We start from the raw sequence: 18,531 nt of genomic DNA on the forward strand, positions 1-18,531 counted from the left end.
ATAAATAAAAATAAATGTTTAAATTTTATTTCTTAATAGTTTTAGAACAAATCAAAAACTGTTACTTATTATTTAAAAAATTCACTTTATCTATTATGAATATCATGTCTTCTGCTAATATAATTTTATATAAAATTAGAAAATTGGATTAAAAAAAATCATGTGTATATTTCTATTATCTGAGAATCTGTGATTTCCCATTAGAAAAGAGTACTCAACACTATCTGAAACTCTAAATAAGAACTCTGTTGTTTTTATAACATCTAAAATGAACCGATAGATTCTGAAAATGCCATACTCCAAGGAGGTTGCTAGAAAGATGCTTTCAAGAAAGGTAGCTGTGGCTACGATTCAGGCGCTCATTCTGCCCACTGGCTGCAACACACTACTTATCCATAGTCAGGTGAAAAGAAAGCAAGCGGTGTTTTAAAAAACTAAATTATATCTTTAAAAAAACACAGTAGAAAAAAATAAATTATGTCTCCCCATATGACTGCTCTAGCAATCCTTTTTCTAATGGTCTTTCACTAATGGTGTAAAAGGAAGCCAAAGTTAAATCAACATGAAAAAACACAAGTGCCTTGGAGTGCCTGGGTGGCTCGGTTGGTTAAGTGTCAGACTCTTGGATTCTGCTCAGGTCATGATCATGATCTCGGGTCATGGTATCAGGTCATGGGACTGAGGCCCACAAACGCCTTAAGTTTCAAAAATGCATATGTTAACTGTTCCCTTGATTCTATTAATTACCTTAAAAAATGGCCCCAACAATACATAAAGTCATTGTTCTGAATGGTTGAAAACCTGTTGTGTCACAGCAATTACATATCTTCTCTGCCAACTCTGGGGCATCCACTCATGTGATCTATCACCAAAGTGCAATAGATGAACCCGCTTTCACCCTCCTCCAAATACACATTCTTAGCTTAGAAGTTACCTTTTATAATTTATCTTTTCCTTCAACAGTTCCCCTGGCTCTGCCCCTAGCCCCACTGGTGCCAGAGACTGGCACAGATTAAATATTAAATAAAATACTAGATACTACGTGAAATACTACATACTGATAAAATATTAGAAACAAAACATATTTGCGAATATGCATGTGACATAAACTGGCAAACATGGAAGAGAGATTCCTGCCAAGAAGTTTTCAAATTGGCATAAGGAATGTATCAATTAAGATTTTTATTTAACTTGTAATTATATTTTTAATGTAAAAATATTATGGTAACTGTCACAGCCGAGAGGAGTCTAAGAAAAAAAAAAAAATGACTACTAAATATAATGTGGTAGCCTAAATGGGATCCTGGAACAGAAAAGGGACATTAAGTAAAAACTAAGGAAATCTGAATAAATGATGGGCTGTAGTTAATAATGTATCAATATTGCTTCATTAATTATAACAAATGTGCCACACTAGTGTAAGATATTAATAATAGAGGAAATGGCGCATGGGGTATATGGGAACTCTGTACTCTTCGCAGTTTTTCTCTAGACCTAAAACAGTTCCAAAATGAAAAGTACATTTTAAAAAATACATTAAAATATGTTATCCAGACATAAGTATTCAATTTTTTTTTTAATTTTTATTTATGTATGATAGTCACAGAGAGAGAGAGAGAGAGGCAGAGACATAGGCAGAGGGAGAAGCAGGCTCCATGCACCGGGAGCCCGATATGGGATTCGATCCCGGGTCTCCAGGATCACGCCCTGGGCCAAAGGCAGGCGCCAAACCGCTGCGCCATCCAGGGATCCCCAGACATAAGTATTCAAAAATAATCTCTCATCCAGGGTTGGAATTGTTACTTCCCTTTACAAGCTTCACAAAGATCAAACTTTTTACTTCTTTTGGCACCGCACTTGGGCATGTTAGCGGTCAAATGGCATCTTAATTTTTCATGTTTATTGTATCTGTTCATGGAATGGCAAGTGCAAACCCTGACATATTCACAAGTTGCTACAATGACCTTAATTCTATTCTTTATTTCAGTGCAACGTAAAACAATCTAATTGCAAAAATGTTTGCCACCTTATGGTCATAAACTTAAAATGGATTTTACCTCTAGTTAAGAACACAGTTCCCATAATTCCATCAGTAAGGCATAAAACACTTAGGACTCAACGTTCTGACTGTGTCCAGTGTAAGTTTTACTTCTTTCTTGTCGTCAAACACTTGCCAAATAGCAGGAGCTCTGTGACGGCGGTCTCTCCCGCGTTGGACCCTCTGGGCATGATACCCTACAGAAGGCCAGTCCCTTCCCCCCATCATGTTTGAGCCTTCGCATCAGAAGTAATGTGTATGCCTTCCTACGTGACAAAGCTTCCTCGCCCCTAGGCATCACTAGTACTGACGTGGAGGCGAACCTCAGAGATACCCCCCCGCATCGTCTGCAAAATACGGTGATGGTAGCGCAGGAAAGGCAGCGTGTTGGAGCTGTCAGAGCAGCCACGTGAAGTTCTAAGTACTTCGCAGGTATTAAAATTCATGTTTAACAAACCCTCTGAGCTTAGCACTATGATTAACGTCATTGTGGAGAAGAGGAAACCGAGGCCAGAAACTTTAATTCACTTGCCCGAGATAACCAAGTATCAAGTGTTGCAGCCAGGTTTTGAACCCACGTAGTGTAGATACAAATTCTCATCACCCGCTGCCTCTCAGAAACTTGTCAGTGTGTGAAAATATCTGAGGAAGCATCGTTTTGGGAGCTTTTTCCAAATTCCAGCCCAACTTTAGCTAAAAGCACTTCATCTCGATTTATGAATTGATACATGCGTACAATTTTACTAGATTCCAGTCTCCCGAAGATTCTTTAGGGGAAGGGAGCTCCTTGACATGTATCTTCCAACAATCCAACATAAATTTTGAAAATTCTCTACCTAGTGAACCCTAAATTCTTTCCTAATTTTCTCCCTTGCAAACTCATTCCCAACTACCTTAGTCTCCCACTGTTTCTTGAATATGTCAAGAACGCTCTCCAACTGAAGGCATTACAGTTTTTCTCTCTAGAGCTTTCCCCTGCAGAGCTCCATGGTTCATTCTCATTTTTTTTCCACACCTCTTCTCAAAAAACAGTCACCTCATCAAGGAGACCTCCACAGATCTTCCCTCACCCTGTGCACACAAAGCCCTGTTACCATGCTGTGTTTTCCCCCAAAGAAATTTACCGCCATTTTAAATTATTGTACACTCAATACTCTAATTTTTATTTGCCCTGTTCCCCAAGTAGGTGGTCTTCTCGAGGGCAGGGACTAGTTTGGTTTGCTGGGAATCTCCAGCACTTGGTCCACTATAGGCGTTCAATAGATTTTTGTTGAATGAATAAACGAATCTAAACAGTGTTGCATGACTTCTGAAACGTGTAGTGGGATGCACTCACTGCGTACTGGGATACACTCATCAATAATATTTCTTTTCTTCCTTGGTAATTTATACATCCCCAGAATGGCTTCTACATTAGTTGAATCCAGTAAGTTGTTACTATCTCATTTCCTGCACAGCAGAGGCATTTGGTTATAAATTCTGATAGTGTCATTTTTTTTTTTTATCAGTGGGACTATGTGTGAGAGTTTTGGGTTTTTTTTTTTTTTTAATTTTTCAAGATTGTGTTCTCAACTGTCACGCGGGGATGATAACACCTATCTTGCAGATTTCTGTGAGGAGGAATACCTCGAAAATACTAAAGCTGTAGGAACTGTCAGGTGAATATACAACTGTTGATCATTGAAAGTGTTTTTGCCCCTAACAGAATAGGATCCCAGGCCAGTCCATTTGTGTTCTATCGTAACAGCCCTCCATCACTTTTTCCTCTCCATCACTTCCCAAACCTGGCAACAAATGGAGTTTCTCCAGTTATGCTTCCTTTTCATTCAGATGATTAGAGCAACCTGAGATGAACTGCCTCTGCCTTAACCCAAATTTTGTGAATTACCGACCTGTATTATTTATTCATGCCAATGCCTCCCTTCGTTGACATTGAATAATTGAGAGTTGATTGTGTTTGGGACGATCAACAATCCCATGGTTCACTTCGCTTTTCAAAGCACAGAATTCACCAACCTTCAAAAGAATAGAGGAATGAATCCATTTTGAAAAAACACAACGGAAGCACAAAAATTTTCTCTACACTGAGAATTGGTCATGATATTAATGAGAAAATAGATTAAAATCAACAACTGATAGAAAAGTCAAGAAATATTTTGAATATATACTTTATTTTATTGTAAATACTAGATATCGACCATTACTTAAATATGAATATTAAAATTCTTAGTATATACTATGGTCAGTTTTTTAACACTTTTTTAAATTTGCTAATAAAAAACCGCATTGAATCTGTTGGGCTATATTAGCATCGCATTAACTTCTTCTAACCTTCAGAAATTAAGAAAAGGTAGCGATTATACTCTTAACAATTTGCTTTAGCATCAACTAATTAATCATTCATTGCCCATGGCACTAATAAGTCATTAGTCTTGTGGGGGCTCATTATAAGGAGCAATATGTAGACAGGTTCATTTAGGTAATCCTTTCTGAATGTTGATGAGGTTATTTGTAGATGATACATGCATGTTAGGATCAATTATAACAAATTAGCGAGAGGTTTTGTTTTTTTTTTTCCTCCTTTTTTATAAAGGCAGGAGGGATAAAGACTTTCAAAACAACAAAGAATTACCGTTCTGAGATGCCTTTGAAGTTTCTTTAAAATGGATAACTGGAGCGATTTTCTACTGAAATGCAATGGTAATCTATTAACCTGAGCAGCTCACAAAATTCTAATGACTGTGCACACACAGACTGAAGCATGTTTTGAGAAATGCACATTCGGAAGGTTTTAACCTCTCGAGACTTTGAAGCCAACCAATAGAGGCAATCAATAGGCACATTGCATCATTACTTTTCTTCTCCCACAAACAAAAAAAAGAATTGTTTTTTAAATTACCTCATTCATTTAGCTCTTAAATTCTCTTTGCCACTTATGATACAGGTTTAGGTTGTGTCTGTGTAAGGTTAAAGAATTTAACATTTTCAAAAAAATAAAAAGAATTGAACATTTTCTGGATGCCTGGGTGGTTTGGTTAAGCATTGACTTTGGCTCAGGTGATGATCTCAGGGTCCTGGGGTCTGGCAGTGTGAGGCTTGCTGCTCAGCAAGGAGTCCCTTTCTCCCTCTGCCCCTACCCCCATCTCTTTTTTTTTTTTTTCTTCCTCTCTCTCTCTCAAATAAATAAATAAAATCTTAAAAAAGAATTTAACATTTTCATAGACTCAGGCACTCCATTTTAAAAAACAAATTATGGGACTGATTTTTTTTTCTTTTTTTTCACTAAAGTGATCTTCCCATTACACTAAGTTAATGGAATTAATGAGTTGCTTTGGTCTAGACAGATACATAGTAAGTGGATGAGTATAAAGATACAGAAAAACCTTGTTCTATTTTAAATAGGTGTAACACTTGATGCTATTTTTTTCTAATTGCCGATCGTTCTTGATTTGTTTGCATACATATGTATGGAAAAATATATCCTTAAGGTAAAAATCTACATTTACTGTGAAAAAAAAACTTATTTTAAAAAACTTATAAAGGGATTTAAAATATCCAACCAAAGGCCTTAATAATACTGTATACTTCAAGAGTTGTGTTGAAGGCAGTTTGAGACCACGTTACTACTCTAGCAAAACTCACAGACTAACATTCAATGCGTTATTAATAACAATTTAAACCTACTAATGAGCATTTAAATGTGAATTCGTTAACACTGATGGCCCAAACGCTGGCCGTGGAAGTTTCTGTGTTACTTCCGTTGAGCTCCAAGGGACGTGTGCTGGAAGGCCTAGGCAATGGTACCATGGTTTATTTTATTTTTTTTTTCTGTTTATTTTATTTTTTTTATAAGTTTACTTTTTATTGGTGTTTAATTTGCCAACATACAGAATAGCACCCAGTGCTCATCCCGTCAAGTGCCCCCTCAGTGCCCGTCAGCCAGTCACCCCCACCCCCCTCCCACCTCCCCTTCCACCACCCCTAGTTCGTTTCCCAGAGTTAGGAGTCTAATCTGGAGTGTCTCAGGCTTACAGTTTCCTGGAGAAGATGTTGCAAATATGAGCAATATAAGCTAGATCTGACTCTCCCAGTAAAAAACTGGTATGATTGAAGGTTTTGCTCGCGACCCACGACCTTCTCCTGTTCTTACCTGTCCTCACCAAAAACCCAGAAGGCAAAGAATGCTTTGTAACTGTCAAAAATGTGAAAAAATACTGTCAAAGGAACAGGAAATCAGTTGTGAAGCAGAAGTCATGGTTCAGTTTTCTCAAAGACGAGCATATAAATCGCAAACGCCCATGTCATAGGCGCCCCACAAATATATGTCACACGGTGCCCAGCGCGGCTGATCCCGAGTTCTTGCAGGTTAAATTAAGCATCATATTTACTCAATTAGGAAGGACATTTGAACAGAACTTTCCAGGACCCATGCACGTGAAGTTGCGAGGGCATCGTTTTTGTATTGTTTTGTTTTTGCTTCGTTTGTTTCTTTGTTTTTGCTTATTTATAAAGGAGTTTATTGTTACTGCAACAAATCAGTGAATGTGAGCTTCCAGATGGATTGTGAAGCCGGGAGGGTCACCCCTACTTCCGCTGCTCCTATTCCTGTCTTGTCCCATTTTCCAAGCCCATTGTTCTCTTGTGTCCTTTCTTAAGACAAGAGTCCTCAAAGAGGTAAAAATGGACCTGCCCTACGACCCAGCAATTGCCCTGTTGGGGATTTACCCCAAAGATACAGATGCAGTGAAACGCCGGGACACCTGCACCCCGATGTTCACAGCAGCAATGGCCACAGTAGCCACACTGTGGAGGGAGCCTCGGTGTCCATCGAAAGATGATGGATAAAGAAGCTGTGGTCTCTGTATACAATGGGATATTCCTCAGCCATTAGAAATGACAAATACCCACCATTTGCTTCGACGTGGATGGAACTGGAAGGCATGATGCTGAGTGAAGTAAGTTAGTCAGAGAAGGACAAATATTATATGGTCTCATTCATTTGGGGAATATAAAAAATAGTGAAAGGGAATATAAGGGAAGGGAGAAGAAATGTGTGGGAAATATCAGAGAGGGAGACAGAACATGAGAGACTCCTAACTCTGGGAAACGAACTAGGGGTGGTGGAAAGGGGAGGAGGGCGGGGGGTGGGGGTGACTGGGTGACGGGCACTGAGGGGGGCACTTGACGGGATGAGCACTGGGTGTTATTCTGGATTGTTAAAAAATAATTTAAAAAAATAAAAAACCAAAGCAAAACAAAGAAAGAGTCCTCAGCCGTCCCTGTGTCCCTGGGCCGCCGTGTTGCTCCCCGCCAGCCTGGGCCCAGACGCCAGCAGCCCGGGGCCTGAGGCGCCGTCCCCCGAGCTCTGGGCGGGTGGCTGGGGGTCCCGTCAGAATCCCGACCCCTTGTTTAACCTGAGAGGATCTGCTCTCGGGGTGACCGGGCGGACCAGGGCGAAAGCACAGGAGGGCCCTGGGCTCTGAGGCGCCGGTAACCCTGGAAGCAGCTACTGCCCCGGGCCCGGGGAACAGAGGGGAGAGGCTGGGGTGGTGCCAGCAGCAGCTGGGAGAAAGGGCCACCCTTCCCAGGGCCTGGGACACCCCCACCCCCGGCGGCCGGTGGCCCTGCTGGTGGGCAGGAGCTGGCGGGCCGCGCCTTGGGCCTGGGAGCCAGCGAGACCCCGCGCTGGGCCCTGCCTCGGGGTGGGACCTGCGACCACGGGGAGGAGAGCAGCAGGTCGCACCCAGTGGAGGGCCACGTCCCTGCCTGGGGAAAGCGCACGGGAGCCAGCTGGCCCCACCGACACCAGGGTCGCCGCTGAGACATCCTCACTTCAGAGCCAGCACCTCAGCCTTTTAATTAAACCTCTTCCAGATGCTCAGGACGCTCTTCCTTCCAACGTGTGCCCCGTCTTGTCTCATCCCCCATCAGCCTCTGAGGTCCTTGAGAATAATATCTGCATAAGATTCCTATGATCCAAATTTCAATGAATACCGCTGAATAAATGAATATATAAATTCCCCCAAATCAAAGGCCTTTCCTTTTCAATTATAAGTACTGAATGTTTTATTATAAAAGAAGATCGTTAGAAAATTAGTTTCTCTTTTACTTGACACTTCAAGTAGTTTCTCCAGGATTTTATTGAGTACGCTCATGATAACACATGTATCCAAACAAACACACGCAAGAGAGTGTTCTTCTTGAAAATCCATCTTTTAGTAGTCCCTATAATTACGCAGATTTTGCTTTGGTTTTTCAAAAGGTTTATTGTTTCTTGGTCTTGGTCTAGCCTTACGCACGCTTTTCTCCATTAAGGGAAAGTGAGCGGACTCTCTCAAGGGCCGTAAGTTGAGGTCACGGGGGTGAAATCAGCGGAACTTCATTAATAAAATTATATATAAACTTGTCCGAGCTGGGACCCACACGTACTTATCCACACGTACAAAATACACACGTACGGACTCAACGTGCCGGGCTGTACTGTTCCACGTCAGAGCTACAGGACGGAAAGGTCTCACTCTGCGGCCTTTCTATAGCAACTCATTCGGACGCACCCTAGAAAGTGTTGCAGAGAATTCTGCATAAAGCTCTGGCGGTCGATGTGAGAAGTATGAAATCATATTCTACCTCACTGCCAAGCTTCCACTTGCTCCAAAGGAAACCACTTGTTCCAGTGGAATAATTTTATGTATAGTATGTTGGGTTCTAATCGAGGAAAACAGAGGTAAACCAGGAATTGATTATCCATCTTACAAATTATTGACAACACGATTACTTTTATTAAAGTAATCCCACTGCATATTTAAGAAGCAGTTCCGTTTATCAAAATTGGATTTGCACACAGTTTTACAGGGAATGATTTTTTTTTTTTTTTTTTTTTTTTTGGTGGATTGATCTGTATTGCATGAGGCACAATCACGGTTAAAACTGATGAGAGGTAGACTTTGCTAATGATGTATTCAATATCCTTTTTGAAGAAAATAACGAAAACGTTATTCCCAGTATGGTTGTTGAGTCAGAATCGCATCTTCTGTCTCTCAGTGACTGTTGTTCACTCGTACTATCCGAAGCTGGAAGTTCAAGTTATAATTAATATCGGTAAGCTGTCGAGTGTCTGCAACATCACTATTTAGTGTCTGGTTTCTAAAAGAAGTAGTGCAGCAAAAGAGTCAAAAAGCACAGGATCTGGGTTAAAATTGCAATCTCCTTAACGTACTAGCTACGTGACTTCAGGCAAATTATGTAACTTATCTGAACCTCGCAACATACAACATAAGGAGACTTCTATCCATCTCTTACATTTGTTATGTGGATTAAAAAATTTGGGGGTCAGATGCTTAGCACATGGCTTCAATGAAGGGTAGCTATTATGAATACACGACCGGTGTCAAGTTTAGCCATTTTTATCTGTCTTCAATACATATGTAACACGAGTAACTTATAAGGATATTCATTTCCGGAGTGCATTTAAATACAAATCCCCTTGCATTTCATAACCAGTTTTCAATCTACTACTACTGTTAATCTAAAGCCTCTTGTGCTAGTTAAATAATACATTTTAAAGATTTTACACTAGAATGTGCTACAGGCCTTCTTAGAAGACTCCAGAATGCATTTGGTCCCCTCTACAGTTCTCGGGGGCATACTAATTTCAGCCACTTATGAGTAGCACATGCTGGAGGCACTTCACGGCGGGAGAGTATACAGTCGTGTATGCCCGAAGAGTTTGTTAAATAGGGGTCTGTGGTTTTGTCTCTGTCAAAGATAAGCATCAGGTCGGGAAATTTTTAAAAATGGATGGGAAATTGCACCCGTGTAACAGGATACCTGGCCCTTTATGTGTGTCATCTCAGGATCAGAAAGATTCTGCTGTAACGTTTCTCTAAGGCTATGTATCTAAACTATCTGAACTATCCCATCCATCCGAGGAGTCATTTCTGGCAAGAAAAAATTGGCTAACTATGTAGTGTTGACTCACAATAATTTTCATCATAAAAAGATTCTTTAAAAATGCAGTTGAGACATTGAGACAAAGGTTCACTACTTAAAAATAAACTAACCTAAGAGCGCCTGGGTGGCTCAGTTGATTAGTCTGTCTTCAGCTTAGATCATGATCCCTGGGTCCTGGGATCAAGCATCAAGCCCAGTGTTGGGCAAGCTGCTCAGTGGGGCGTCTCCTTCTTCCTCTCCCTCTGCCTGTCCCCCTGCTTGTGTGCTCTCTCTCTCTCTCTAATACATGAATGGATGGATGGATGGATGGATGGATGGATGGATGGATGGATGGATGAATAGATAGATAGATAGATAGATAGATAGATAGATAGATAGATGATAGAATTTTAAAAAATTAATGAAATAACCTAAAGAACAAAATGAAGCAAATAGCTTAGGTATTGAACAAAAGATAAGATGTTAAACCAACAAACTCTTATGATTTTTTCCCCTTGAATCATCTGGAAAATCATCACAATTCTTAACTTCCTTTGAATTCAGTAGATTTTCCCTAAAACTCGTCCATACGTTAAACCATCCGCTAAAATAAAGTTCAACAATGAAGATACGTATACAGATTATAGTCATTCATTCCGTAAACATATGGATATGATGTGGAAAATATTGTTAGGATGAATCTAAACTTCATTATATTTGTTATGTAGGCAAGAAATATGGGTTCTGAGCTAAATTAGTAGCTAGATGAGAAATGAAGAACTCAAGCAACAACTTGTTTCAGTATGATAGCGCTTTGCCGTAGAATGAATAATGGCTCCCATTATGCCTGTGCTCTAACCCCTGAAACTTGGGAATATCTTTCCTTACCTGGCAAAAGGGACTTTGCAGATGTCATTAAGATTGCAGATATTAAATATCATGAATTTTCCAGGTAGTTCCAATTTAATCACATGATCTTTTAAGAGCAGAGACCTTTCTCTGGCTGGAAGAAGAGACGCCACAGAAGAGAAAGTCTGAGAGATTTGAAGCCCGACAAGGACTGGACATGCTTGGAAAATAGGGACAAGGTGACAAAGAATACAGGTGACCTTGAGTTGCTAAGCATGGCTCTTGGCTGATAACCAGCAAGGAAATTAGGCCAATAACCTGGATGATGTTAGAAATGGTTTCTTCTCAAGAATTATACATACCCCGTGATTCCACATAAGAGCCTCGATCAACTGACACCCTGATTTCAGTTTTGTGGGATCCTGAGCAGAGAAACCAGCACCTTCCACCTGGACTTCTGCCCCAGAATACTGAGATAATAAACTCTTGTCGTTTTAAGCCACTTAATTTGTGGTAATTTATGATGGAATCAATAGAAAACTAGTATATATCTTTCCTCAATTCTCTTTCATCTGGAAGTGTTACTTCATTAACAGAACCATCAGGCAAAATAAAACTTAAATAATAAAATCTACTCGTATATAGCGGAGGTTTTTACACTCAAGCCTGACTCATTACCTTCATATTTATTTAAAATAGTTTCTAAAATTCTTATGTGATTGAAGTTAATGTAATATTTATGCAATCAAAGTTAATGTTAAGACATATAATGATTTTATCAGGTAAGCCATGAATATAAATTACAAATTATCATAATTATTTAAGATCATAATATTTGCATGGTGAAAATATTTCTTCAAAAGTAATGGTTGTTCTCATTAATTTAGTGAGTACACTTTCACAATGAATATATTAATAATAGTTCTTTGTAATGAATAAATAATAATAGCCATATAAGAGTAAAAATAATTAATATACGGGTAGAAGAGTCCTTGTTTAAATAGTTTTATCTGTTATTTATGCATAATATGATTTAGCAGAGGAAATGGTACTTAACAAATATTATTATTTCAGTAATCCCAATTCTGAAAACCTATTTTAATGAAACACTTCTAAATATGAAGGAGTTATGCATAAGGATATTTGGTAGAGTGTCATTTAAGATAACAAAAATATTGAAGTGAACTAGACAATAGGAAAATGTTTACACAATTTCTGGGATACAGACTCACCAAAATATAATGTACCTATATAGGCAATAGCTGTGAGCACATACGATTTTATTTTAGTGAAAATATATAAAAATCCAGATTATTAAGATTATAATTATTTAAAAATTTTAATATTTAAAAAGAAAGGGAATACATATAAATATTAATAGTTCTTTTGAATAATGGAATTATGGCGATAGCTCTTTTGTTTGTGTTTTCAAACAATTTATGGTTTTATGACTTGTATGATTTTATTGAGATGTATTAAAAATAAGTAGCTGAATCATCATCCCTATTTCTTAAACCCTTCAAATCCAATGATAGTCTTGCTTCTCACATAATTCAGTAGCTTGATGGGGTCTAAACTTGGAGAGGAATAGGTGTTGTGTTATTCTTACAGTAAAATTTAAAAATTAAAAAAAAAAAAAAACACTTGACAATGAGGAAGAAACCACTGACCCTTGAGATTTTCCTCATAGGAAGCACTAAGGGACCCATTCTCTGCAGTTCATCTGTACCAATCCCCATCCAAGCAGCTTTGGTTCTCTTCTGGACGACAGCCACAGTCACCTCCCCTTCCTCCAATCCTCGTCTCACATCCCACTGTGGTCAGAATGATGGATTTCAGTAGAACTGCCTGTGTCACCTTGCTTACATCTAATAGCCCGACTGAGCTCTGAGGTTAAGGGATAAAATTCGTAACTTGGCTAACAAGGCTGAGCACGACCTACATCCCCCACCAGCCTCTCCAGCTGTTTTCAGGGTCCTCACATTGTCACTCTCTCTCCTTCAGCTCCGTGGTCCTTCGGTCAGCATCCCAAATACGGCATGCTGTTGCTCTTGCTGTTCCTTCCGCACCACTTCCCCGTCCGTGATGTTAGTGCCCACTTACCCTTCCGATAGCAGCTCCAACACCTTCATTATAGCTCAGGATCTATTTGTGTTGAATATTCGCTTACATAATGCTCATTCCTTTGGAGCACTTGTTCATATTGGCCTATGCTTAGACTTTCATGTTTATGATTATCTTATTCACTTAATAATTAACATATTGCAAACCCTGGGAGGACAGGTCTGTCCTTGTTACCTTTGTTTGTTCTTGCCACAGTGACATATGATAGGTGTTTAATAAATATAAATATTTTTAAGACGTTATTTATTTTCAAGAGAGAGAGAAACAGTGTGAGTGAGGAGAGGGGCAGAGGCGGAGGGAGAGAGTCTCGAGCAGACTCTGTGCTGAGCTCTGAGGCTGACGTGGGGCTCCATCCCATGACCTAAGCCTTAACCGAGAGTCAGACGCCCACCTGACTGAGCCACCGAGGCGCCCCTTGTAAATGTTTTTCAAAGAGTGAATGAGGGAAGGAAAGTTATACTGTAAGTTAGCTCACTCATAAACACAAAAGCTCTTTTAAATAAAAATCAAACTGGTAGTATAATATGGCAAATGAAGGTGCCAAGGGACAAGCATTAATCGTTTCATTGGTAGAGTTAGTGTTATTGCATAATGGGCCCATCGGGTTACCTTCATCTAATCCATTTAATATTTGAATCAACAAATTGTTATTTCATGTTCTTTCCATAAACCTTTTGATTCAAGTTAGCTCCTGAAGTGCTTAGGTTTACAGGAAGAAAATAAAATGGCTTATAAAACTGTGAACATGCTGGCTCAATTGTTGGTTTTGCAGTTCATCACGTAGGCTACTGTGAGCATTCTGACTTTACATAAAGTTTTACATGTTAGTTACTGTCAGTATAGCCTTAAGAGGTGGTGTCCTTTCAAAATAGTGACAAAATTAAGTTTGGGGATTTTCTGGATTTCGCTATAACTATGACCTGTGAAAAATTTACTGAACAAGTTACCTTATTGCTCTGTATTGAGGATGGTCCTCTGGTTGTTTCCAAACAATGTATAGTCCTTTATAATGCACCCTTTAATGTGAGATGCTGCTATTGTTGACTTCTGCACAGGATCAGAGAAAAAGAACTCTGTATGTGTAGGAGAACAGAAATCTTCATTTAACAAACATCTCCCGAATGAGATCGAGGGACGAAAAACGTTCTTGACCTTGAGAAGGTTACAGAAAAGTAAAACATGAATCAGTGAAATAAAAGAAAAAAAAAAAACAGTGGGGGGGAAAAAAAAACCCATCAACAGTGTTTGTGTTCAGGGATACTCCAGAGAAAAAATAGAGACACCTGAGTCAACTTGATGAAGAAATGTGATAACTAGATCATGGGGCAAATAGGAAGCAAAGATATTTTATTGTATTAGTCGAATGATCAGCTAAACCAATGACACGTTTAATTTTTTATTGACAATAAGTTGGTAGTAAATGAAGGAAAAGATTAAAGTATGGAATTCAAAAAGTAAATAAAATAAAATATGGAATTCAGAGCATCTTAGAGACAGAGAGTTTGGATGTGTATATTAGTAAAGGTAACCCTAGGCATTATTATAGTCTCCAAATTTTTAGTGGATGAGTGTCATAGAAGTTTAGTTAGCCTTCGTGTGTCAGGATGGGTGTCTTCCTTCCCTGTAGTGATTCGAGAACCCCTGTTTCATCCGTCTTTTGGCTCGGCTAGCCTCTCTGCATCTCTGCAGCTAAGGAGAAAGAGAATGGAGAAGGCACACCCGCTTCATCAATTATCTGTTACATATTCCATTGGTAGGAACTAGTCATAGGGCCGAGCTGGGTTCCAAGGTAGCCCGACTGGGAAATGTAGCTAATAGATGACACTATAGGAAGAGGGTCATTATAGGGCAGTTTACGACCAGTGAAGCCCTGTGAAAATCATTGATTCGCATGAAAGCGAGACCTACAGTCTTAGCACATTAACACGAGAACCTAAATATGCAGTGAGAGGAAAATATATCCTAGTTTAAAATAACTTCATCCTAAAAGGTATAATTTTCAGTTTCTACGAAGCATGAGCCTTAACAGGTCTGCCCTTAGGGTTCAATATAAGATGGCCAATTTCAAAACATCACTTCTGGGGTTAAAAGACAAATGTTTCTTTTAATTTTGACTTGTAACTCTGAATTACAAACCAAAGGAGTCATTTCTAAGTCAATCAAGTCAGCGTCTTTTATCTGTACCTTATTTTATAAGCATCCTCAAATAATCTTAAATTCATAGAACATTTCTATCCTCCTTAAGACTCTGAGAAACTTTAATGCGTTGTTTTTGATTAAATATTGAAATCTGGACACTGAGTTACACTTAGCAAAGGAATAGATAAAATTGAATTTTTAAGTGTATTCAGTTAACACTCGGGGACATTTCCTTCCTGGCCCCTAAACTGAGCATAATAATATATGCTTATTTATATCCAGGGTCATTGTTGTAAGATTCAAATGAACAAAAAGATGTGAAAGTTGTTAGGACATCAGAAATGCTTCGGGGCCACTTGGCTAGCTTAGTCAGGAGTGCAAGTCACTCTTGACCTCAGGGTCGTGACCTCAAGCCCCACAGTGGGCATAGACTTTTTTTTTTTAGACTTTACTTTAAAAATGCTTTATAAACACAATATCTAACTGTCATCATTCCGTGTGTGTGTGGCGTGTATACGTATACACACGTATGTGCGCAGCAAACCTAAATAACACGTAGTATTGTCATGGAACATACTTGAAGAATCTATTAGGTAAATTGGAAGAAAAGCCAATTTTTTAATTTATTTATCTCTTAATGAGAGTCTCAACATGCCTCTGTTCCGTATCATCAAGTGTTTAATTGCCTAAAGGCAAGTGTCGTACCCAGTGATCTCTCAGGATGCCTCCAGCCTCCAGTATTCTGTGCAACAGTACAGCCCAAGGGACGTGCAGTTGCACTTCACACGCAAAATTGCAGCTCCCCTTTTGTAGCCTCAGCTTCCCCTTGCCCCGCTTTGGCTCCGCACCACCGTTTATGGCGTTCCCTGCCAGCCTAGTCCCTTGTCCCTGCATTTTCCTTTCTTACCCCCTCAGCCTCTCGTGTGCAAGTGAAATTATTCTGTGCTGTGGTTCCCTCTGTTAGCTTTCATCTGGGCCTTCTAGAAAAGGCCTTGGGTAAGCACTACCCAGAAGTCTACGTCAATCTGCCCGGTTGGACAGAGGCTACCGCGTTAGAGCAGGATTTGCCAAGACTGGCTTCCCAGCCCAGGACTCACGGCGTGGCCCTGAGTGAATCGCTTGATCTCATCAGGCTTCAGCTAAGGGAATTACATTAGTTGCTCCCTCCAGTGTAGACATAGTGAAAGATCAACGGGATAATATATGCAAAGTGGTCTTTGGAAGGAAGCAGGGGGGTAAACAGGGCTTCCTCGCATCCCATCCTTTCCTTGCTTCTAGACGAGAGCCTTTCCAATGGGCTTTGTTGTGATTTCCATGTACGTCGTTTCACTTTCCAGTACTGCTAACAAATCCTGGAGAAGGGATTTTCCCTATTTTTGGCGTGTTATAATAACAATCCTAGGAATCCTCCCTGATAGACCAGATAGGGTAAATTAAAGTCATGAATAGTCACATTCTTTATGTTTTAAATCCCCAGTTTGATAGGGCTCTTTGTTAATGTTGGGCAAGTCACGGTGTGACAAGTCTCAGGTTCTGTGTCTCTAAAATCTGGTGAATTTAGTGCCGGTTTCATGAATAATGAAGCAAATCACTGTAAAGTGCTTATTTTATGGAAATACTAAATAACGAAGGGAATCCTTGTATTCATTCTACCCATTTTCCACCATCCTGCTCGCACCCGTTACGTAGACATACCTGTCTTTTTTTATTCTGGTTACAGTATTTTTCACTAGATTGTTCCTAAATTGTGGCCCCAGAGCCCGCGTATGATACAGATGAGGAGGGGAACAGCGTTCAGTCCATCGGATCCTGTAGTATCAGGAAATCCCTCTTAAATGCAGGCTGTGTGCAGAGATGGACTGCGAGCATAGAGCCACGTGCGAAGCTGAAGGAAGCCAAGGTGTCCCTCCTGGTGCTGCAAACCATCAGTGAAACCTGGAATTTTTTCACAGACTGTATCAGACTGTGTGACTAGGAAAAAAATAATTTATTGGCCGGGACAATTCAAAGGGTGGAGAACGAGCCCTCATTCCCCTGGGGGTGTCGAGAACGCTTGCAAATCTTGCAGCAGATACAGTTGAGAAGGCCTGCTCCTGTCTGCTCCTCCCCTCTTCCTGGGCTACGTTGATGGGATCATAAACCTAATCATTTATGCTAATGTATTTCTCCCGCCTGCACAGCTGCGCTTCTCTAAGTCTTGACGCAGAAAGTGATTTGAGTACGTATGGGGTTCACAGCTCCGTCTTAATCAAGGACACCGGTGCAAACTGTAGCTTTCAAGTCTTTCTGAACCTTTATTTTCAGCCCTTAAATCTTGAAAGACACTAACTTATTGTATGCCTTCCGATTTCATGCTGTATTTACGTGTTTGCTAAGTGACCACGCGGATTGGCGAGCTATCCCTCCATGTGGATTTGAGCTGTCTGGACCCCTGGGTGCAAGGGCAACGTAGGCCCAAACCCTGGGACTCATTCAAAATCCCCTTAAATCCCTGATCTTGAGTAAAGACACCCCTGAGTCACCTGGGGGAAGGGAAGGCTTGCCTGGCACCGCCCTGGTCCTCCCCCGAAACCACAAACCCCCCGTTTCCTCTCCCAGTTGCTGTGCACGGTCCAGGCTCTTCTGCTGGTCTGCGAGGTTCTGCAGGGTCAGTGCTATGATCCATTCATCCCCGACTCAGAAGCCAGGTGCTTCCTACCGAATATGGGGTGACAGCCGGGTCTTCACTGGCCTTCTAAGCAGAGTGGCCGTGCTGTGCATCTCACCTTTTGGTGTCACCAGTCACTTCTGTGCCAGTGAGCGTAACCCGCTAGTGTCCTGGGCAGACGGGGCTGTACGGCTGCTTATTGTGCTGACACAGACTTGGCCTGATGGGTCACCTTGTCCATCAGGCATTCACACCCACGCGCAGCTCAGCGAAGCACGCTCCCCAGTTGGAAGTGCCCACGGGGTGCACACTCCTCCGTGCCCAGACCTCTGTGGAAGACTCAGCCGGGCCTGCAGCCTCCGCAAGCCTCTCCTCAACTCTCAAAGAAAACATCGGCCCTGCTGCACTGTGTGCAGGTTCTGGTCATCTTTTTTTTTTTCCCCCCCAAAAAACGTTTTTGACTTGCCGTATGTGCATAACCAGTTATGATGCTCAGTAAAAGAATTATTTTAGAAAATTAACTTAAATTCCATTCTGGACCCAAACATTACGTTCTGACCTAACATAGAACTAGAACATGAAATTATAAGCATCAGGGCACCTGACCCTTGATTGCAACTCAGGTCATGATCTCAGGGTCCAGGGATCCAGCCCCGAGTGGGGCATCACGCTTAGCACCGAGTCTGCTTGGGTTTCTCTCTGCCCCTCTCCCCCATGCTCTCTCTAAGATAAATAAATAAATCTTTTTTAAAAAATTACATGGCATCAAATTTGGCTTCAAATTTCCTACCTTGAAAGTGACCCG

General features: G+C 40.6%; 1 protein-coding gene across 2 annotated transcripts in view; it reads left to right on the plus strand.

Annotated features, from left to right (window-relative positions):
- KCND2 (potassium voltage-gated channel subfamily D member 2) overlaps positions 1-18,531 on the plus strand; it is a 476,827-nt gene that overhangs the window by 243,763 nt on the left and 214,533 nt on the right. The window lies entirely within an intron of this gene.

The sequence above is a fragment of the Canis lupus genome, chromosome 14 (assembly GCF_003254725.2).
Source record: "Canis lupus dingo isolate Sandy chromosome 14, ASM325472v2, whole genome shotgun sequence".
Classification (NCBI taxonomy): Eukaryota; Metazoa; Chordata; class Mammalia; order Carnivora; family Canidae; genus Canis; species Canis lupus.